Raw genomic sequence first — 7,070 nt, forward strand, 5'->3', positions numbered from 1 at the left:
GGGTGACAATCTGAGCAGTTCTCTTAGGTTGTTCGCAGATGATGCCGTAATTTACCGTCTAGTAAGGTCATCCGAAGACCAGTATCAGTTGCAAAGCGATTTAGAAGAGATTGCTGTATGGTGTGGCAGGTGGCAGTTGACGCTAAATAACGAAAAATGTGAGGTGATCCACATGAGTTCCAAAAGAAATCCTTTGGAATACGATTACTCGATAAATAGTACAAATCTCAAGGCTGTCAATTCAACTAAGTACCTGGGAGTAAAACTTACGAACAACTTCAGTTGGAAAGACCACATAGATAATATTGTGGGTAAGGCGAGACAAAGGTTGCGTTTCATTGGCAGGACACTTAGAAGATGCAACAAGTCCACTAAAGAGACAGCTTACACTACACTCGTTCGTCCTCTGTTAGAATATTGCTGCGCGGTGTGGGATTCTTACCAGGTGGGATTGACAGAGGACATCGAAAGGGTGCAAAAAAGGGCAGCTCGTTTTGTATTATCACGTAATAGGGGAGAGAGTGTGACAGATATGATACGGGAATTGGGATGGAAGTCATTAAAGCAAAGACGTTTTTCGTCACGGCGAGATCTATTTACGAAATTTCAGTCACCAACTTTCTCTTCCGTATGCGAAAATATTTTGTTGAGCCCAACCTACATAGGTAGGAATGATCATCAAAATAAAATAAGAGAAATCAGAGCTCGAACAGAAAGGTTTAGGTGTTCGTTTTTCCCGCGCGCTGTTCGGGAGTGGAATGGTAGAGGGATAGTATGATTGTGGTTCGATGAACCCTCTGCCAAGCACTTAAATGTGAATTGCAGAGTAGTCATGTAGATGTAGATGTAGATGTAGATAGTTCAGGAGACATGACGTCATAAACAGAGAGATCCGTGGTATACCGCCGCACCATGGATGATCTTTAAATTTATTAGTTATGTGCTACTAACTCTATTTACAATAAATTTCGCGTACAGTATCCACATATGTCTCTAACTGCAACTACAAAATGATATAATCGTACCACACATTGTTCAGGAGATATGATGTCAGAGGCCTGAAAACCGCAGCATTGTGCATGAAGTTCAGTTTTATTACTTCTTTGTTATTAATTCCATTCACAACGTATTTCCTAGACAGCATCCACACACGCCGCTGAATGTATCTACACAAAACACTGAAGAGCTAAAGAAACTGGTACACCTACTTAATATCGTGCTGCACCCCGCGAGCACGCAGAAGTGCCGCATCACGACGTGGCATTGACTCGACTAATGTCTGAAGTAGTGCTGGAGAGAATCCTGCAAGGCTGTCCACAGGGGAGAAGGAGATAACTTCTGAACAGCACATTGCAAGGCATCCCACCTGTGCTCAATGACGTTCATATCTGGGGAGTTTGTTGCCAGAGGAAGTGTTTAAACTCAGAAGACTGTTCCTGGAGCCACTCTGTAGCAATTCTGGACGTTTGGGGTGTCGCATTGTCCTGCTGGAATCGCCTAAATCTGTCGGAATCCACAATCGACATTAATGGATACAGGTGATCAGTCAGGATGCTTACGTATGTGTCACCTGTCAGAGTCGTATATAAACGTATCAGGAGTCTCATTTCACTCCACGCCTTACACCATTAGAGAGCCTCCACCGGCTTGAACAGTCCCCTGCTGACATGCAGGGTCCATGAATTTATGAGGTCGTCTCCATATCCGTGTTCGTCCATCCGCTCGATAAAATTTGAAACGAGACTCGTTTGGCCAGGCAATGTGTTTCCAGTTACCAACAGTCCAATGTTTGTGTTGACGGGCCCAGGCGAGGTGAAAATCTTTGTGTTGTGCAGTCATCAAAGGTACACGAGTGGGTCTTCGGCTTTCAAAGCCCATACCAATGATGTTTCGTTGAATGTTTCGCACGCTAACACTTGTTGAGGGACCAGCATTGAATTCTGCAGCAATTTACGGTAGGGTGGCACTTCTGCTACGTTGAACGATTGTCTTCACTCGTCTTTGGTTCCGTTCTTGCAGGTTTTCCGATCGCAGCGATGTTGGAGATTTGATGTTTTACCGGATTAGTGATACTCACGGTACACTCGTGGAATGGTCGTAGAGGAAACTGCCACTTGACTGCTGACTAGGAGATGCCGTGTCCCATCTCTCGTGCGGCGACTATAACACCACGTTCAGTCTTGATAACCTGCAATCTAACAACTGCGCCAGAATCTTGTGTTATATAGGCGTTCAAGACCGCATCTCCATATTCTTACTTAAGAAGTAATTTGTTTAGCGCCACACCTATGAGAAGTCGCTATGAGGCGAGTGTGGGAGACAGCTTCTCATATTACATTGTTAGCACTGGAGACGCAGTTGTATGACAAATGAACAAGATCTAAAATGTTTTGCGGTAGCTAGATAACAAAATAGTACGAACCAGATTCGTTTCTTTCGAACAGTTCTATTTTCGGTGTAAGGAAAATTTTTTTTCTCCTCTACAATTCTAATTTGTTGAATCTAAAATCACAAGACGACGTTCTCCTTGAAGGACGAAATATTTCACGTCCAAAATCATTTTTGCAGCGAAAATGAAGATCAAACTTTTATAAAACGGTACAGAAAATGCGCGTTATTCAACAATCGTAAGGCGCCAACAAACTACATACACAGCACAAGGTGAAGCTGGGCAATCGTTCATCCTTGTTGTCTGCTGTGGTGATCGGTGAAAGGTACTGATTGAAACCGATATCGGTATTTGGGTTGTAAAGAATAAGTATTTTTCGGTATTTGTTTAGTCTCGGTTATAACAGGTGCTTCTTTATTTTTTACCAGTAACCAAATAAAAATCCAAAATATAAATTAGCCATAGCGGCAGTGCCAACGTTTTTGTTTCGAAACAAACCTTTTTTAGAAAAAGGTGAAACTTTTATTCGTAAAATTTGCTCTGGTTTGAAATAAGCCGTTACTATAGCAGCGAACGGTGGAGATATTAAATTCTTTTTACTAGCATATTTTATTTAAAATATCTCGACACTGCGAGAGTTAAGATTGTTCAATCTTATTTCCATTTCTACATTTATTACAGGAACCTATAATTACTTCAGAAACCGATTATCTTGAGCGGTTTTAACAGTCAGATTAAACTGGCGTGGAAAGACACACTACAACAGAGAACCGGTTGTTTCATCGAAAACGTCCATCCCTAGTCTGTAATCGCACTGCTAGACAGCGAGAAGTGAAATTCGCTGTTCAGTTTTGGAACACAACTTACGACCAGCTTAGAGACAGGAGTGATGTCACTTTCTGCAGGATCTGATCATCATTTTGCAGGCCAATGCCCAATTGAAGGAAACACTTCACGAAATTCGCTTCAGAACTGCTACAAATTTGTAGGGCAATAAACCGCGCCGCTCCAACTGTCAACACAAATGGCACTGCTAAGAGTATCCTACGACTTCCACATCGCTGGCAAAGGCTTATACACAATGCTGGTGACTAAACTGAAGGTCAGTAAGACTTCATACGAGCTGCAAATATATAGTTGCCACTATTAATGTTCCAACACTCGTACATATCCAGTTACTGACATTTCATAGTGGACGAATTCACATACAGCACGTAGATGACCGAGCGAGCTGTAGCGACAGTGCAATTCTATGTGGGAGAACTGGGGTTCAAATCCCCATACCCATGCAGAATTGGGTTTTCTATGATTTCCCGAAATCACTGCTAGGAACGCCGGGATGGCCATCTCATAGAGCACGGCCGATGTCCTTTCAGATTCTTCTCCAATATGAGCTTCTGGACTGGATGTTTACCCTAATTTCCCTTACTTCCAGATCCTCAGAATTAGTCGCTTGGGAATTACTTTCCAGAACTGTTTATTTATTTTGCATACCACAACAGTTTTTGTGAAGGATGGGTTAGTGTTTGATGCAACAGGATTATTTTCCCAGCTGTACTAGTGTCACCTTGTATTGTACGTTAACCGGGGGTCTAGAAACGACGGGGAGGCTCCGTCCTCGCCGCAGCCGTAGTGGTCCACAACCCCACGACGACTACCGCAGTCCACTTCACCCTTCCGCGGCCCCATGCCGAATCACTCTTTCATGGTTATTGTGCGGTTCGGCCCCCAGCGGACTCCCCCTCCCCGGGGAACGTCTTACACCAGACGAGTGTAACCCGTATGTTTGCGTGGTAGAGCGATGGTGGTGTACTCGTACGTGGAGAACTCGTTTGCGCAGCAATCGCCGGCGTAGTGTAGCTGAGGCGGAATTGGGGAACCAGCCCGCATTCGCCGACGCAGATGAAAAACTACCTAAAAACCATCCACAGACTGGTCAGCTCACCGGAGCTCGACGCAAGTGCGCCGTGCGAATTCGTGCCGGGGACCAGAAGCTCCTTCCCATTCCGGAAAGCCGTGTTAGGTCGCACGGCTAACCAAGTGGGGCCAAGTCTCAGTTTAGTATGAAAACAGTTCAGTTACGTAGCGCCAGAGGTCTTACAACGGCAGGCTACAACGTTGGGAACACAGATTTGCTTCAACCATCGTTCACCTTTGGCAGGCCATTAAAACAACATTTCTGTGAAAGCAGTAAGGTGCACTACTCTGGCGACTCCGAGAAAATCGCAAGAGAAGATTTACGCGTCCATTATGTGCATTATGTATCTGTACAAAGGCGCCTGCGGCAAGTGTATGTTTTGATCACGTGATTAGCGTTCTCGCAAGGCATGTGGATCGTGGACGAGGCGGTGGAATCAGGTCCCACCCACCCCTAATTTTTAACATACATTTTTTTCATCACTGACCTCGTTATTTAAGTTATATGAAATTTTAGGAGTAATATAATGAAAAAAAAACACGTGCATTTTCTTGGAGTTGTAATGAATTTCTCATCCTATTTGACTATTTACTACTCGTAATAAAATTTTCAAGGACAAGGGACAGTCTCAGAAAGCCCAAGTGAAATCTCGATACATATTTATGGGAATTAAGTTACTCAAAATCAGTAATGTAATAAGTCACTGTGTGCCAGATAAAAAGTGTAATTTAGAATTACCTGTTGGATGTGTCCTCGAGACCACCCGTTGCAGGATGTTATTTGTCATACAGACACAGAAAACATAAATTGTAACTTCGTGTAAATACAAGTCTTTTGTCAGTATATTATCTCTTATTTCTCATACAAATTAAATAATTACAGCAGTGATGAAAAAAATATAGATTGAAAAAACGAGTGTTCACGAGATCAGAATCGTCGCCTCGTTCTGAAACCTATTGAGAAATGTGAACTCTAACCACATGACCTCAATGAGTTCCTACTGCCGATAACTTTGCACAGAAACATAATTTACATAATAGACGCGTAAAACTTCTTTTGCGATTTTATCGGAATTGCCAGAGTAGTGCCCCTTGCCACTTTCACATTATACGAAAATGGAACGCCTACAGCCTACACGATCCCTATATATACCGCATCAGTGGCCCACATAATTTGTTTCGCAGACTGTCTAAAAACTTTGGTGTGAGCACTCCAATCAAACCAAAGTTTCCAGATACTCTGCGTAACCAGTTATGTTGGCCACTGATGCGGTGTATATAGGGATCGTGTCAACTTCTTCTGCCGGCCGCGGTGGTCTAGTGGTTCTAGGCGCGCAGTCCGGAACCGCGGGACTGCTACGGTCGCAGGTTCGAATCCTGCCTCGGGCATGGATGTGTGTGATGTCCTTAGGTTAGTTAGGTTTAAGTAGTTCTAAGTTCTAGGGGACTGATGACCACAGAAGTTAAGTCCCATAGTGCTCAGAGCCATTTCAACTTCTTCAGCATCAGCTACAGCCTGTAGATGGCGCACTGAAGCGCTGAAACTGGTGGCTACAAAATAAGTAAAATCGTAAGAACGGCTGTATGAGTTTCATTTTCTCGCAGTAGTAAACGACCGTCGTCCTCAAGACCTCGTGTCAAAAATATCGACACATAAAAACTTTCACAAAAATTGGTTCAAATAGCTCGGACCACTATGGGACTTAACTGCTATGGTCATCAGGCCCCTAGAACTTAGAACTATTTAAAACTAACTAACCTAAGGACATCAGACACATCCATGCCTGAGGCAGGATTCGAACCTGCGACCGTAGCGGTTGCGCGGTTCCATACTGTAGAGCTCAGAACCGCTCGTCCACTCCGGCCGGCAAAACTTTCACATTATGTTGTTTTACTGTCGCACTAAAGTTGTACAAAGTTTGAAATAAAACCGTGGTCCCAACGTCGGGGTTTTCCCTTGTTAGATACTGCACATGTCTTTGACTGCTGCAAATAATATTCGGGGTATGCTAGTCGTTTTTTAGGGAGTGCTAAAGTCGTGGTGTCAATGATCTATACTGTGGTCTGTATGCAATGATGGTTGCTTTGAGCTTCTGCTGTAAACGTTACATATTCCGACAGCAACGTAAAAAAATCTTTAGGAAGTAATTCTTTACCTTTATTTTTGAAAGAAAGGAAACTTTGTAGCAATAATTTGTGGTGAGAACTCTTTTTCTACCTTTATCACGTTCTTTTTATTACGCATGACCTTGTTCACCTATTCCTTTACTAACCTAGCTCATGTTTATTCGTTGGCCAATGATACGACTCGGTTAGAGAAACGTAACAGCTTAGCCAGGGCTCAAAACAAACATTCTAAAAATCTGCTGTAGTGGTTGCTGAGAGCCAATGTGAAAACAGAAATGTGATACACAAATGAGACAAAAATGTGTTCTGCGTGGAAATACGCAAGAACTTCATAAGCCCCTATGTGTAAAAAAAAAAAAAAAAAGCGTATATAAATATTCATGAAAGCAACGGAGACAATTTTCGAGCGAATAAACAAACTAGAATGTGGTACGATAACATGTGATGGAACTGCCTCCCAGAAACTGGCAGTTTTAATTTCCAGCGGAGTTGTGACGGCAGCGACGCACAGAAGTTGCCGAATGGACGGCAGGGCACATGGAGGACACATCTCATTGTAGCAGGCACGGCGGGCGAGTCGCCACTGGGCGCTATTTGGCTAGCGAACAAAACCCTTTGTCTTTTTATCTGGGCTGAG

Source organism: Schistocerca serialis, chromosome 5, assembly GCF_023864345.2.
Source record: "Schistocerca serialis cubense isolate TAMUIC-IGC-003099 chromosome 5, iqSchSeri2.2, whole genome shotgun sequence".
NCBI lineage: Eukaryota > Metazoa > Arthropoda > Insecta > Orthoptera > Acrididae > Schistocerca > Schistocerca serialis.